The 15849-nt window shown below is 43.4% G+C and overlaps 1 protein-coding gene across 3 annotated transcripts in view; it reads left to right on the top strand.

Annotated features, from left to right (window-relative positions):
* The window catches only part of TCF20 (transcription factor 20), a 130130-nt gene that overhangs the window by 62544 nt on the left and 51737 nt on the right, over positions 1-15849 (top strand). The window contains exon 1 of one of the 3 annotated variants that reach the window (XM_054191062.1): positions 3806-4012. The exons of the other annotated variants lie outside the window; for them this stretch is intronic. The gene's annotated coding sequence lies outside the window, so the exon portion shown is untranslated. Of the gene's footprint in view, positions 1-3805; positions 4013-15849 lie in introns of those variants that run through there. 3 annotated transcript variants of the gene reach the window in all.

Raw genomic sequence — 15849 nt, 5'->3', positions numbered from 1 at the left:
TCAGCCTCCTGGTGCTGCTAGTTCAGTGCTTTTCATCAGCAATGAAACCTTTTGTAAAGAAGACAAAATCTCTCAGAGGACCCCACCAGCTGCATTCAGAAATCATCTTTCCTCTCACAAACACTGGGGCGCTCGGAATCTTTCCAGCGTACGTTACCTGCAAATTTGTTCTTGATCCCCGAAGCTGCATCACTTGCTGTTCTCCCCCCTTCTAGGCAGAGGGAGCTCAGAGATGTGTGGAGATGATAGGTGGTTGAGGTCAGGAATGGTGTCATCCTTCCGTTTCTCCCCCTACCCCCAAGCTGATAATGTATGATTCTGGAGAGCTACACGAACTGAGTAATCACTGAATTACGGCGCGATCAGAAGCGGTGACCTCAAAGACAGAAGGAGACCCTCCATCTCCATTTGTCAGTCCTCTCGGGGTCAGAAGGACCTTTTTTCTCCATGATCCGTTGGAGAGGGGAAAGAGATGTTCAAGGTAAGCCTTACATTAAGGCGTAATGGGGGGGAAAACATGTTTGCTTTTGCCATTGCGGCGTTCGCATGCAGTAGAAGAGTCAGCATTGCTTGCATGTGTGCTGTGACAGCAGCACTAGTAGGACCAATGGCACTAACTCCGAAGGCTAGCCAGGGGGCTTTATTTTGCCCAGAATCTCCAGTCCATTGTAGAGGGGGGGTTCCAAGTCTTGAGGCCTTTGTCCTGCCTGTCCCTGCTTTGTTTGTGCCTCTATCCTTGGAAACACTTTGATTAGGAGGTGGGGAGAGGATGTCTGAGAGGAAACCGGTAGGATTTGGAAGGTTTCTGTTGTGGTAGTACTGCAGTGGCTCTGTACAATTACGTCTGAGCTGACTTTCTTGCACTAAAAGCAGAGACTTCAGTTTTTCTTACGATTGTGGTGTGGTGCATCTGCTCAATTTATAGCACTTACTCCATGATGATGGAATGTATTTGCTGGAGATTTACATGCAAACCTGTTTAGTTTGTTGCATTGATTTTGAAATTGATCCTTTAAGGGCTTATTTCGGTAAGTAACCATTTTTGCCCTTAAATCCCTGGGTGTTTTCTTCTTTTCAGAATCAAAGGGTGATTTGTATATAAGTTGCTTTAAGAGTGTATAGATACTACTGATGACTTTACCCTGAACTAGAACTGCTTGCGTGGGTGTTAGATTCCTGCCCTGATCATGTGTTTGCAGGATCAGAGCCTCAGTAGCACGATGGGCTTACTTTCTTCATTAATCCTAACAATGTATTATTTATAACAAATGTTTTTTTGTGTAACTGATGGTGGTCAAGTAGTTGTCATGGAATGGTTGTCAGAAGGTTGAATTTCTTTCTTCTGGAAAGAAAGGGAAATGTTCAGTGGCAAAGAAAAACTCAGTGATGTGAACAAGGTGTACTAATGACAGTGGTTTTTCATCCAGAGTCTGCAGACAGCCAAAAATTAGTTTCTGAGAGAATTAAATTCTCCATTAAGCTCAGTGGGGTTGTACGTTGAAGCTTGATACATCACTTCAAAAGCTGCAAAGGATATGGCGTCTCTGCTCATGTGGTATTTAACTAATATAGTTTTGGTAACTTTGTTTTCATTCTGCACTTTTAATGACCCTGTATATTAACAGATGCCTACTGTAGTGCAGCAGCTGATGATAGTGTGGTATTTGCCAGTATTTCTAGCATGTGTTTTTTTAAAATTTCATTTCATCCTTTAAAATCAGCCATATAGCTTTTAGCTTTTAAATATTTTAAAAAGCACCTCCTCTTGAACTTCCCCTGTAACACCTATAAGTAGTCATTAGTGGAAATGGGAAATGCTGCTGTGCAGCAGACTAGAGATCCAGGTATTTAAGTATGCAAATTCACTTATTTTTGGTCCTTTGAGAAATGTTTGTCTCCTGAATGTTAGCTGTCCTTGTAGTTCTACAGTGCATTTTTCTATCTATGCTGCAACTTCATTTTGGACATTAAGTAAAAAATACCAAGTTTATATAGATAATCTATGTTCTCATATATTTGTATATACAAAGGGGTTTTACCTTAAGGTAAGTTTAACTTAAGGTAGAGCGCTCTAAGGACTCCTACCTTATAAATCTACATAAAGGATTGACCTCAATTGACGTTTCACTTCAAAATCAGAAAAACAGATAATGGAAAATCAAATTATAAAAACCTTATCGAGTTCCCCCACCCCATTACAGCTTTTATCACAGTCCTGGATCCCCAGAGGGAATGCTGCTCTAACCAAGCTCTTAGCATGCCGTGGCAGTCAACAAGATTAAGGCTGTTTGCGACTACAGCAACCTCACTGTTTGTCATGGTGAATATGCTGTCGGAGCCTCTTCTTCAGGTGAAAGCAGCAATGACCTCCACCTCCCATAAGTGAAGCACCGTGCCTTAAACGCCGCATGCAAGTGGGCAACAAGTGCCGAGGGGAGCAGGGCGTATGGTACCGGCAGAGCACGCAGTAAGACAACGCCTGCATGTTCTAGCTGCAATTCACAGGTAGCCGATGTGGAGCACATGGCAGTAATCTCATCTGAAGGAGATAAGGTGTAGATCACAGCAGAAGGCTTGCCTCTGAAAGGAGCCGTCGCCTATCGAGTCCGAGGAGGAGCGGAGGAGCAGGCGAGTCCTTCCTGGGTGCTCCTGCTGCACGATTGCCTGGCTGGCAGCTGGCGAGTCCGAAACACCCGCGAATTGTTAACTTGAAAGACAAATGGTAGGAGCACATGTAATTGTTGTCTGCTCTGGTTGTTTCCCCCAGACTATTGCTATCCTTGCAGTCTTATCTAGATGGAATTTCAGCCAGTCTCTGAATTTTTTTTGACAGATAATGCGTAGTACAAGATGTGGTGGTTTGTATTTATTTTTCATAAAGAGCAAGTCACCTGTGGGGGAGCCATCAGTGAAGCTGTCAACTGGCTGTGCTTACAGCGCAGTCCTTCTGAGCGCAGTTTGTTGCTTTTTGGGATTATCTGTAGGCACGGGCCTTCCCTCGGCATAAAGCGTGCTGAGGATCTGGGAAACAAAGCTTGGGAAACGGGGCGGCTGTTGGAACTGTTGTATCTCCTCAGCAAAGTTCCCGGCAAAGCAAGTTTTAAAGGATGCTCGAGCTTTCTTTGCCCAGCGCTTGGAGCTTCCCAGGCCGCCAGCCCTCCTGCCTTCTCACGTGAGATGCTCCGAGCGGCAGATGGAGGAAGCCGCCGCGTCGCACAGAGCTTCCTTTGCTGGCCTGCAGGCCTCGGCGAAGGAGACCGTGGTCTGACAGGCGCCGTCACGAAAATTAAACCCCCCCCCAAAATTAGTGAATATTCTTTAAAAAAAAAAAACAAACAACGACTACTTCTCCAACGCCGAAGTACGATTAGACACACTTAACTCCACAGTTAAAGGCTTTACGAGGTGCTCGGGAGGGCTGGCACTACTCTTTTCCAGTCGCCCAAGCACCACTGGACTTGCCGAGCCTCCATGTTGTTTTCCTGAGCTTCGGGGCCGGTTCGGGGTCCGCCCAGTCCCGGCGTGCGGCCAAGCCGCACGCCGGGACTGGGCGGACCCCGAACCGGCCGCTCTCCCTCAGGCGGCGGCGGCGCGCGGCCCCTTTAAGCGGGCGCGTGGTTGGGAGGGGGGAGGTGGCTCCCTCGACGGGCGCGCGCACGCGCCTCCCGCCCCGCTCCCTCGCCCGGCCGGGACCCGCCGCCTCGCGCCGTTGCTGCTGGCGCGCGCGGCTCCCCCCCCCCCAACCTTCCCCCCCCCCGCCCGCCGCCATTGGCTGGTGGGGGTCAGCTGACCCCGTGTTATTTCCTGTGTGTGTGTCTCTGTGTGTGTGTGTGTGTCTGAGGGAAGGATGGAGCCGGACGCTCCCGAGTCCCCCCCATTCCCCCGGCACGGTAGCCGGCCCGCAGCCTCCACCCGCCGCCCGCGCTGCTGAGCCGCCCCCCGCCCTCCGCCCGCACCTCCCGCGGTCGGCGGGCAGGCGGCGGGGGGGAGGGTGGGGAGGGAGGGTCCGCAGGTAAGGGGTACCCGCGCACGGTCCGGGCCGGGGGGTGTGGGGGAGGCCTGGGGAGGGGAGGGCTCACCGTGGGGCCCGCCAGCGCCCCTCCCCCCCCCGCTCATCCCGGAGGAGGCCGAGGACCCCTCTGTGTTGCGGGAGGTTGTGTGGGGAGGAGCGGGGTGGGGGGTGTCTTATCCGTGAGCTGGAGGACGAGTGTTGGGTATGGGGAGGGGAGGGTTTGTGAAAGGGCTCTTGGGAAGTTCTCTTCTTAGCACGTTTCCACCCCCCCCCCTTTTGTTTTTTCTTCAAAGAAAAAAAATCTTTGTATTTAAAGAGGCCCTCGTGCTCCGCGGTGAGGTGCCCACCTGTTTTCCCGCCCCAAAAGAACGGTCGGTTTGCGAGAACTGGGGAGTTTTTTGTGGGGATTGGCGCTTCCACTGAAGGGTCAAAGGATTAAAAATGTCGGAGAAGGTGGGTGCACCCCGTGCACAAATTGCAGGCTGTGGACAGGCTGTGTTGTGATTGCTTGAGGTTCGCGGTGCTTTTCCCTTTCTGGAGGGTTAAACCTACCGTTGTTAATTTGCAGAGATAATCAGGATATAGCGTGTTTGGGCTGCTGTGAGGATCAAGTTGTCTTTTGTTAGTGCTGCTTACTTTGCTGGAAGTTGTGTTTAGGGCTGCAGTTGGAAGTTATGTTTCCTTACCTTCAAGGAAGGAATAAGAGAAAGTTATGTAACCTAAGTGTTTTAACCTATGTATGAAAGCTGTCTAATGATACTAGGGCTCTGTTACTAAGTTGAAAATAGGAGCACGTTTGTACGTGAATCAACAAGTGATTGGCTCTGTGGGTAGGTCTGGCACCATCAGAATCCTTTATTTCCTGTGTGTACTGTCTTATCCATAACATTCCCCCCTTCACTAAAAGGGCAGGCAGTTTGATTAAATTGCAGCATTGTTGCCTGTACCATTCCATGTTTTTTTATGATCCTCCTTTGAAAACAAAAAGAAAGAGAGGTACCTGTGAGGGGATTGAGGATCAGTCATAGAGCTTTCTGTGTTTAGGTTAGCATTTTAGGAGCTATTTCATGTCTGTCACTTGTTGCCATCTGTTGATTCATCCATGGGTAATTCTTTGGAGTGCTTGATTTTTAGCATGCTTCTTGGATCAGTAAGTCTGCAGGTAGCAGTTGGCTCCTTTACCCAGTGTCTGTAGAATGGTAGAATGACTGGTTGATGGAGATGCAGCAACCTCTGGCTTAGGTTTATAGCATATTGTCTGAACTCAATTCAAGAGCTGTGGGGGGTTTTTTTACCGATTTTTCTAGACTGCTTTTTTGTTAGGTAACTTTGGTTTTTGAAGTTTCATAGATGGGTACTGCATAGCATAACTAAGTCAGTTTGGTTAAGTGTATGTGGTAAATACTTCTTAGTATTGTTACTTGCAAGTTTTTATTTGGCTGAAATGTTTTGGTCTTTTTCTTTTTTTGTTAAATCTGAATAGGGTTCCATATTAGTTCCCTCCAACTTGAGTAGTTTGAAACTGTATTTTTTCGTCTGTTGTCTCTGCATTAGGTTCAGTTGGCATATAAAGCTGTGTTAGTGTGCTGCAGGAAGAATTACTATAAAAAAAAGAAAGAGATATTTATTAGTTTAGTCATCCATATCTTAAACTTTGTTAATGTTATGAGGAGAGGAGAATAGTGTTTCCTCATTTCTGTAAATTGCTGGTACATAAAATAGATATTTTTGTGTTTTCTGGTTAAATTAGCAAGCAAACTACTGTGTTTTCTGAGTGGGAGCATGACAACACCTTTTATATAAAAATATTACTTGCTGCTGTGCATACTGAGGGAGTGACCTCAGACAAACTGATAGCTTCTGAGGCTTTGTATTAATAGACTTAAACATATAGGGGAGGTTTTTGGACCTTCTTTCAAGTTTGGTGTTCTTCAGACTCCTTAGACTTAAATCTGCTAACGTCCTTTCCAGTAGGATAGTATGTGTTTTGACACAATTTTGGGCTTTGATTTCTAAATCAGACTTCAGAGGCTTTGAGATTGATGAAACCTGCATTTTTGCTGAAATGTATACTTAATATGCCTTTGGAGCCTGGGGCAGGTTAAGCATGGTTCCCTATATGAAAGTACTAGGAGCAGCTTGATTGTGAGTGTCTTTAACACGAGGTCAGGAATTATGGGGGTTTTTGGGTCCTTTTTTCAGTTGCTAATGCTTCATAAAAAAGGCTTGAGGTGAATTTTTATTAAAGGAGTAAATCTGTTTCTATAATGCATAAATAAGATCTGAGGGTTATTCAAATGAAACAGAAAACTTGTGTGTTAGTTGTAAAGGAGACCTCTTTATTATCAGAAGTTTCCTTAACCTTCAACTGAAGAACTGGGGAGATATTAACCTCTTTTTTACTACATTTTGAAGGATACTTGGATTAAATTTAAAGGCTTAGATCAGTATAAGTAAAAACGTTCTTAATATGGTTCTGTCTGTGATTTGATGCATGTGTAAAGTCTGTAGGAAAAAAGAGTGAAATGTGTAGTGTTTGGGGTCCTCCCCCTTCCTGTTGTGGAAATGTGTGCAAAGTCATCCTTTTGGGCTCTTAGTACAATGTTAAAAAGAAATCATTGCATACCCCCTTTCTCCCTTCCTTTTTAGGTCATGTTTAACTAAACCACCCATGAAGCACAGCAAAATGGCAATAATGCTGCTCTTAGAAGGGTCCCTTCATAGGAACTGTACCGCACAATCCCTGTTGCTATTCTACCAGCTTGGCAGGTTGCTATCTGGAATGAGGGCATAATATGTAATAAACTTGAATAATTTCATGCTGCTTGCTTGGTTTCCCTTTTAATTTGAGATAAGGGTATATTTAAGATTTTATAGCTGGCTTATGCATATCTTGCCTTTTGACACAGGGTATGCCAGATCTCCGTTTGGGTGGGGTAGCTTTTTAATTAAATATATTGGTTTTTTTCATATACTGTTCAATTATATTCTGTACTTACAAAGGGTATTAGACTAATGTTTTTGGAACCTGAGTTCTTATTACTTTCAAAGATTCAGAAATATTTTTGGCAGTGCTGGCTTCTCAGGCTTCAATGTGTACTTTAGCTGTCTGTTTGAGAATTTGTGTTACTTAATCCTGCAATTGGCCTCTGAGACAGGAAAGATTATGTACAACAGTTTCTGAAGAGCCAACTAATGTGCTATTTGTTGGTAGGGACTGGATTGAGACCAACCAACTCTTTCCATTCAAGTGATTAATCTGTAGTCCGATAACAAAAGGTGTGTTTTTGCTGAGATCTCTCTCAAAAAAAAATTTAATTTCTGGTTTAGTTTAATTTTTGGACTTCCAAAATAAAGGTAGCCTTAACCACTTCTAATAGTGTTGATATGCTATGTAGATTTATGTAGATTTTAAACTTTTTTTAGAAAACTGTTTTGTACTAGTGATAGAGAACACAAACATAATGTAAGCAGAGGTTTATACTTCTCTTAAAATCATACAGGAGAGGCTACTGTATTCTGGTAATGGCACCCTAATGTGCAACTCTGTTTCTATCAAACTCTCCTCTTATTTAAAAAAAAAAAAAAAAGTGGTACTATTTATTCTTCTGACCTGGGTCCTCTCCCTTACAGTTCTTGAGTAACTGGAAAAATGGAAAATTCTGTCATACAGCAGTGTACAGCACTGCTAGTACATCTGTGTCACACTGGTGTCTAGCTACACCACTCCTTGATTTCTTCAGTTGAGCTTTTCCACTGCTTATCACTAAGCTAAGTATTGGTTTGTTTTGGGACACTTGGAAAAGCATGTTTTTCTTCTCTATGCATGTATGTGGGTTTCCTTTAATTTTAAAAAAGGAGAGGGGAGAAAAAAAACAAACCCAAAGACTCAAAAGTTGAGGCTGATGTGTAATCAAAAGTGGATTCTGTTTAGCCCTGTTGGAGGATAAGATCAGTTCAGGATGTTCTGGAGTCTGTGATATGTTGCATGTTTGCCTTTAAAGATAAAAAAATGTGAAAATTACATTTTACCAACTCTTGAACTTGTTTGTGCTGCATTTATGAACAACAGCACAAGCAGTCAAACATCCCGTTTTGACCTGTATACAACAAAGCATTCATGTTGCAGTAGAACTCCTGTTTTTTTTCCTGAGTGTTGTCTAGTGATGCCTCAAGAACAGAGTTAAGAACTGGTAGAAGAAAGTACAAGCATCCTCTTGTTGGCTTGACCTGGTGACAGTGAATATGCATGTGCTTTTCCGAGTGCTCTTTGTGTTTCTTCTGTTTACCACAATGTTTATAACTGGTGATAATATTGGAGGAGTGGAAAAAGGGTTACCAGGTTCTTTGTCTGAAAGCCCTGGCTTGAGGCCCTTTGAGATTTGATCTGTTCTCCATTTGAGAAGCCCATTATTTCTTGCCTCCGTTGTGATGCAACAAATACAAAAACGCTAGGAAAATTACCTTCCCCCCCACACTTCTTCAGGAGCATGCGGCATGTCTATGTTCATACCAATAACTGCATATGGAATCATTGTGTATTCTGTGCCGGAATATGATGATTTATTTTGGAGTATTTTACTAGTATGAACTCAGTCATCTAATTGCTAGTAAATTGCAAGTCATAAACAAGCTTCTGATGAGTTCTGATAAGAGCTCAGTACTTAGCTAGAAATTGTATGGGGAGCTACTATGCTAGAAGCTTTAACACAGTTTGTTGGAAGTATTGTTCATATCACTTTTCGTGTAAAAATACGTGCTGCAAACTCTGTCTTGGTAGTAGCTTTTAACTGAGATGAAGACTTGTATTAGCAGAGCTGACTATAGATGGCTTGTGTCCATGTACAACATTGCTAATGACTATGAAAAACATACCTAAAACTTATTAGCTGACAGAAAAATATGTGCTGTCACACCTGCCAGAACTTAAAGGAATAAACCGTTGTACACCATAATGAAATGTTGTTAATCAGCTTCCAATTCAATATCTGTAGTTTGCTGTTACATTTGATCAGATGCCTGGTACACTTGAATTTCCTTGGGATTTGATATGTCTGATGGTGTTTCCTAGGAGTAGAAGTTCTGGGATAGTGGGAACACTTCTTTTTTTTTTTTTTTTTTTTTTAAATTAACATAAATGGTTATCTGATAAATGTAGTGAATGCTGCATGATCAGCATTATATTATCTTCTGGAACGGTCCAGGAGGTTCGTGGAGAGTGTGGAAGATAACTTCCTGACACAGCTGGTGAGTGAGCCAACTAGGGAAGGTGGCTCGCTGGACCTGTTCGTGAACAGAGAAGGACTTGTGGGTGATGTTTGGAGGCTGTCTTGGGCACAGTGATCATGAAAGGATAGAGTTTTCAGTTCTCGGAGAGGTAAGGAGAGGGGTCAGCTGAAGTCCGACCTTGAACTTCTGCAGGACAGACTTTGGCATGTTTAGGAGCCTGGTTGACAGAGTCCCTTTGGAGGCAGTCCTGAAGGGCAAAGGAGTCCAGGAACAATGGGCATTCTTCAAGAAGGAAATAGGCAAAAGGAGCAGGTCGTCTACATGTGCCGAAAGGCAAGCTGGGAGGGAAGGAGTCCAGCCTGGCTGAACAGGGAGCTTTGGCTGGAACTCAGGGAAAAAAAGGAGAGTTTATGACCTTTGGAAGAAGGGCAGGCAACTTGGGAGGACTACAAGGATGTCGTGAGCTTATGCAGGGAGAAAATTAGAAGGGCCAAAGCCTAACTAGAACTTAATCTGGTTGCTGTCATAAAAGACAATAAAAAATGTTTCTGAAATACATTAACAACAAAAGGAGGGTTAAGGAGAATCTCCATCCCTTATTGGATGCGGGGGGGAAACATAGTGACAAAGGACGAGGAAAAGGCCGAGGTACTTAATGCCTTCTTTGCCTCAGTCTTTAATAGTAAGACCAGTTGTTCTGAGGGTACCCAGCCCACTGACCTGGAAGACGGGGAGCAGAATGAAGCCCCCATAATCCAAGGGGAAATGGTTAGTGACCTGTTACACCACTTAGATGCACATATGTCTGTTGGGCTGGATGGGATCCACCCAAGCGTACTGAGGGAGCTGGTGAAAGTGCTCACCAAGCCACTTTCCATTATTTATCAGCATTCCTGGATAACCGGGAGGTCCCCATTGACTGGAGGTTACCAAATGGGATGCCCATCTACAAGAAGGGCTGGAAGGGAGGGTCCAGGGAATAACAGGCCAGTCAGTCTGACCTCTGTGCCAGGTAAGGTTATGGAGCAGATCATCTTGAGTGCCATCATTTGACATGTACAGGACAGCCAGGTGATCAGGCCCAGTCAGCATGGGTTTATGAAAGGCAGGTCCTGCTTGACAAACCTGATCTCCTATGACAACGTGACCCGCTCAGTGGATGAGGGAAAGGCTGTGAATGTTGTCTACCTAGACTTTAGTGAAGCCTTTGACACTGTTTCCCACAGCATTTTCCTGGAGAAACTGGCTTCTCATGGCTGGGACAGGCATACTCTTCACTGGGTAAAATGGCTGGAGGGCCGGGCCCAAAGAGTGGTGGTGAATAGAGTTAAATCCAGTTGGTGTCTGGTCATAAGTGGTGTTCCCCAGGGCTCAGTATTGGGGCTGGTTCTCTTTAATATGTTTATCAATGACGTGGACAAGGGGATCAAGTGCACCCTCAGTAAGTTTGCAAACACCCAAGTTGGGTGGGAGTATTGATCTGCTTGAGGGTAGAGTGACTCTACAGGGGGATGTGGACAGGCTGGACTGATGGGCTGAGGCAACTGTATGAGGTTCAACAAGGCCGAGTGCTGGGTCCTGCACTTGGGTCACAACAACCCCATGTAGCGCTACAGGCTTGGGGAAGAGTGGCTGGAAAGCTGAGCAGTGGTAAAGGACCTGGGGGTGTTGTTTGACAGCTGGCTGAATATGAGCCAGCATTGTGCCCAGGTGGCCAAGAAGGCCAGTAGCATCCTGGCCTGTATTAGAAATAGTGTGGCCAGCAGGACTAGGGAAGTGGTCGCCCCCCTGTACTCAGCACTGGTGAGGCCACATCTCGAATGCAGTGTTCAGTTTTGGGTCCCCCACTACAAGACAGACATTGGGGTGCTGGAGTGCATGCAAAGAGGAGCGACAAAGGTCTGTGAGGAGCAACTGAGGGACCTGGGGTTGTTTAGTCTGGAGAAAAGGAGGCTGAGGGGAGACCTTACTGCTCTCTACAACTACCTGGAAGGAGGTTGTAGGCAGATTGGGGCTGGTCTCTTTTCCCAGGTAGCAAGTGATAGGACAAGAGGAAATGGCCTCAAGTTGCACCAGGGGAGGCTTAGATTAGATGTTAGGAAAAATTTTTTCACTGAAAGGGTTGTCAAACATAGGAACAGGCTGCCCAGGGAGGTGGTCGGGTCACCATCCCTGGAAGTATTTAGAAGTGTAGTTGTGGCACTTAGGGACATGGTTTAGTGGTGGACTTGCAGTGTTAGGTTATTGGTTGGACTCGATCTTAAAGGTTTTTTCCAACCTAAATGATTCTATGATTCTATATTATTGTGTCCTTTCCTTTTGTTTCTCATCTTGCCTTCAAAGGAAAAAAGCAGTGACATCAACAGTGTTCTGTCGTATGATGTACACTTTGGTTTGCCACTGTATGTTTTCCCCATTTCTCTTCATGCATGTGGAAGTGGGGAGGTTTCCCTTTTCCTTTTCTCCACCATATTTGCATGAAATGTTGTGCTCATCAGGTTTTCTGATATTCTTGATCCTGACCATACCTTGTGCATGTAGCTATATAAAAATGGTCTTTTAGATGGGTCATGAAAAGTATGATAGACACTTAGCAGGCAGTGAATTAAATGAGTTGGGCAACATTTTTACAGCAGGTGGTAGCAGATTGTCTTTGTATCACAGGGCATCGCTGAGTGAGTGGCAGATTCTCTTCTGTACTGCTGGAGAGCGGAAGTAGCAGGAGCATAATTGAGAGTTGCTCCAAAGTGATGCTATTTATTTTGCAAGAAAAAAAACCCTGAACTGTGCTATCCTTATCCCCCTTTCCTCCAAATCACTGCATTGTAATGGAGAAACATCCTTCCTCTGCTTGCCTTAGTCTTCCAATTACTGTGAGAGTGTCTAAAGAGAAGTTTTCTGACATAGAATTGTTAGTTGCCAGCTGTGGCAGGGGATTTGCTTTGGTGATGACCCAGGGAGGTCCACTAGTGGAGGTATTCTGCATCTCTGCACTTCTGACTTCAGTCTGCAGCATACTTACTGCAGTTTGGGGAGCAAGGTGGTGATTCTTGCCTTCTGGTCTTTTTCCTTTTTCCTCTGGGATACTTTTCTGCATTTGGTATCTCCTCATATTCCAGTTATCAGAGACAAAGCTGTCTTTTTTTTTCCTTGAGAATTGCTCAGTTGAGTATGTGTATTTTTGAATGATGGTAGTGTCCTGCAATTAGGATATATAAATTTGTCATGTGTTAATTTTATTTGTTTCTGTGTCTTTTTGCCATGCAGAAGTATAGTTTGCTGTATGTTTGAAAGGTGGAATTTGTAGAAAACCAAATGGGTGTGTATTATAATAAAGCTGCTGAAAGTGGCAAAGGGAGGAAAAGAGGTTAAATGTGTGTATACTCTGCAGCCTAATTGAAAACCTGTTGAAGTTGGTGCAAAAATATGACTTGAGTGAATCTGGATGAAGCTCACCAGGGAAAGCACATCTCTTAGGTCAAGAAACAGGGTCAGGAAGCTCCTAAATGTGGACAGGAGGAGGAATTAGGAAATAAACTTCCTTGCTTATCCACACTACTGTTGTCTTTATAAAGACTTTGTTCATCTGTGTTTATTCATGAAATTTTTCACGATTAGCTTCATGTGCACATTGCCCTTCTGAAATGAGCTAAGGAATAAGAACTTTTTGCCCAGTTGGTTAACAAGATATAAAGAATTAAATCAGGAGCAATTCTCAAGGTAAAAGTCAATGACTTGGTTTTGTTGTCATCTTTCCAGCTGAAACAAGGTGGCAAACTTGTCCGTTTTTCATTGGATGTTTGGATGTGTTAGAGCAAGGGAAGAAACAGCATCTCATCTTTATGTTTTTGTTATAGAACTCTATGAATACATTAGCATTATGGAATGATTATATATAGCCCATCATGTATGGTTTATGTTAATTGTCCCTCTTTATTTAGCCTCCTCTTGAGGGGAGGCAGGATGGAGAAAGAAACAGTGGAGTCTTCTGGTTTTGTTTTTTCTCTTCTCTCCAGTGTACAGGATGAATGACTGCAGGAACTCAAGTTTAACAGAAAGATGGGGCTGATTCTCAGAGTAGCGGACCATCGAAAGCTTCCTCTGTCTTACTTTGGAATCTTAACTAGCATTTCCAAAAATTATGTTCAGAGTGCAGCATCTTTGTTACCATCCACTAATCTGTATTTATAGAGGTGTTGTTTCTTCTCCGGTGCTGAACTTATCCCTCCTCTCTGCTTTCAACTGTTGACTCTCTTGAGGATATATGTTGTAGGATACAAGATGGAAACCAGTGGAAGCTGCATCTATCAACTTTCCAAGTGTGTCTCCATCAACAACCACAGACGCTGCCTTACACTGTCACTGTGGTGATACTGAAATCTGCTGAGGGAGGAGAAAGCATTAGACCCCAGTTGTGAGAGGATCTGCAGTTGTAGCTTGTTCACTTCTGTGAACTGCTTACGCTCATTAGAGTTAATTTTGTGTCTGGTGTGATCTGACTACTGCTGTTATTCACTGTGCCTTTTGCTGGAGCAGCAGAACTTAGGAGCATGGAGTTAAGCATTTGAAATTCGAAGTAGCAGGGTACAGTATCTTGTTTGGTTATAGTGGCCTGAGTTTATAATTTCAGACATTTAACTGAGGTGTATTAGGAGTTCAATCACCTCATAACATTGACATGGAAAGAGGTCTTCTGGAAGGCTTTTATTGACTCTGTGGGGAAGCTGTGGAGAGTTGACCAGTTTAAGTGCTTGAGGCTAAGGCTTGGTGATACAGGAATTTCAAAAAGTACGAACTTAAGGAGCTCTTAACTGTTTGCTCCAACACTGCAGTACGCTGCCTCCTCTCTGTCATATGTCTCTTGGTTCCGCCAGTAAAACTACAGTGGGAATGCACAATGAGATGGTTCAAGAAACTAGTCCAATCTGAAAAATCCAAAGAAAAACTGCAGTGCTGGGGTGGGAACAAGAGTCCTGTGGATGGGAAAGCAGGAGAGGGAGGAACTCCTTAAAATAGTCATTAAAATAGTCACAAAAAGATGAAGTCATCTTTTTGTTGAATCGCTTAAACGTATGAAGTTATTTTGTATTAATCTGAACTGTTTCTTCTGTCTCCCTGTAACTATGGCTGTAGTCTTAGTCTCTCCCTGTTAGTCTCTTTTAGGAGACAGCACTTGAATTGTGGATCTGCCTCAGCTTTTGCCTCCAGTGTGAGGCAGATGCTGTGGAACCCAGAGGGTGGAGGAATGAGCAAAGTGATGTTTACAGGATATAGGTTGTACGAGACAAGGAGAGATGTCAGGGAAAGAAAAGTTGTTGGGTTTTTTAGTGTGAGAATCTTAAAAATGCTTGGAAATATTTTTTTTTCCTGAGGGAAGTTCAACTACTTCTTTCTTATGTTAGGGAGAAACCTTATTTTCCCCTCACATTTTATCAGTAAGCATCATAGGGCCTTGACTGTGTTTTTGTTTCGAGTCTTCCATAGCAGGAGTATTTGCAGACCTTCCACCCAAATTGTTCTTAAATCTGTGTCACTTTAGGGGGATGAAGTGCTAAATAGATAGGAAGAATGATAACCTTGGCTACTGAAACTTGAAAGTGGTATAGTGCGTAGCTAAATTTCTTGTGTTATCTTAAAGGAACAGAAATTATCTGTAGGAAGTTTGGAAGACATAAATTTGAGTACAGCTTTTCTGCAATTGGATGGTAATTCTTTCATTTGTTAGTTTCAGTAGATCAAGGTTATATTTTTACCTGATTTTAATGTTATTGCATATAATGTAACTAGGTGGTATTATCCTCAACAATGATTTTATCCTAGTCAATGGATTTAATTATTGTATACAGTGCGTAACCTGCATTGTAATAATACTTGCACATAACTGATAGAGATTTTGTGTTAATTTACTTCATTTGCCTTGAGGAGTTCCCAGGAGTCTTAGTTACAGGCTTTTTGCACCAGGCATTGTAAAACAGAATAAAAAGACTTAATTGTATGGACTACATTGAATAGAAAAGAAAGACCTGTATTACAGGTAATATTAAATATAACCTAAGTATGAATCTTAGCAACTTGTCATAATTTGAAGAGATAATGCATTTAAGACTGTAAAGGCAGGGGCTAGTACTTAGTATGAACAATTTATAAAAGTTAATTGAAAATAATGTACTAGATTCTTTTTTTATTTTTTACTGCTGCGTAGTTCTGAAGTATTTGTGTACTGGATTAATTCTTGCAATGAAAGTGGGAGCTTGGACAGGTAGAACCTGGCAACAATGCTCAGTCTTTTTTGGTTTCCTCTTGCAATTAGTAATTGACTTTTCACTGCCTTCAATTTTGGTTGTGATGCCTTTGCTGAACCTGCTGTCTGAGGAGGTGAAGAGTAGATCACAAGCTGTCCTTGAAAAGGTTGCTCGGATTTTGCTGTATTATGGAAGCAGACATAATGTTTGACTATATGGAGACATTGGAGATAAGAACACAGGTGAATTTGCAATTAGAGGCATAAAATGAGTTGCCAAACTCTTTGGAGGGCTAGTGAATTGGGTTAGGATGAGCTGATCTGCAGCTTGGAGAAAAGAAATGAAGAGCTGAGGGTTCAGTATTAC

The sequence above is a fragment of the Rissa tridactyla genome, chromosome 1 (genome assembly GCF_028500815.1).
Source record: "Rissa tridactyla isolate bRisTri1 chromosome 1, bRisTri1.patW.cur.20221130, whole genome shotgun sequence".
Lineage (NCBI taxonomy): Eukaryota > Metazoa > Chordata > Aves > Charadriiformes > Laridae > Rissa > Rissa tridactyla.
This window is presented reverse-complemented; position numbering and strand designations above follow the sequence as displayed.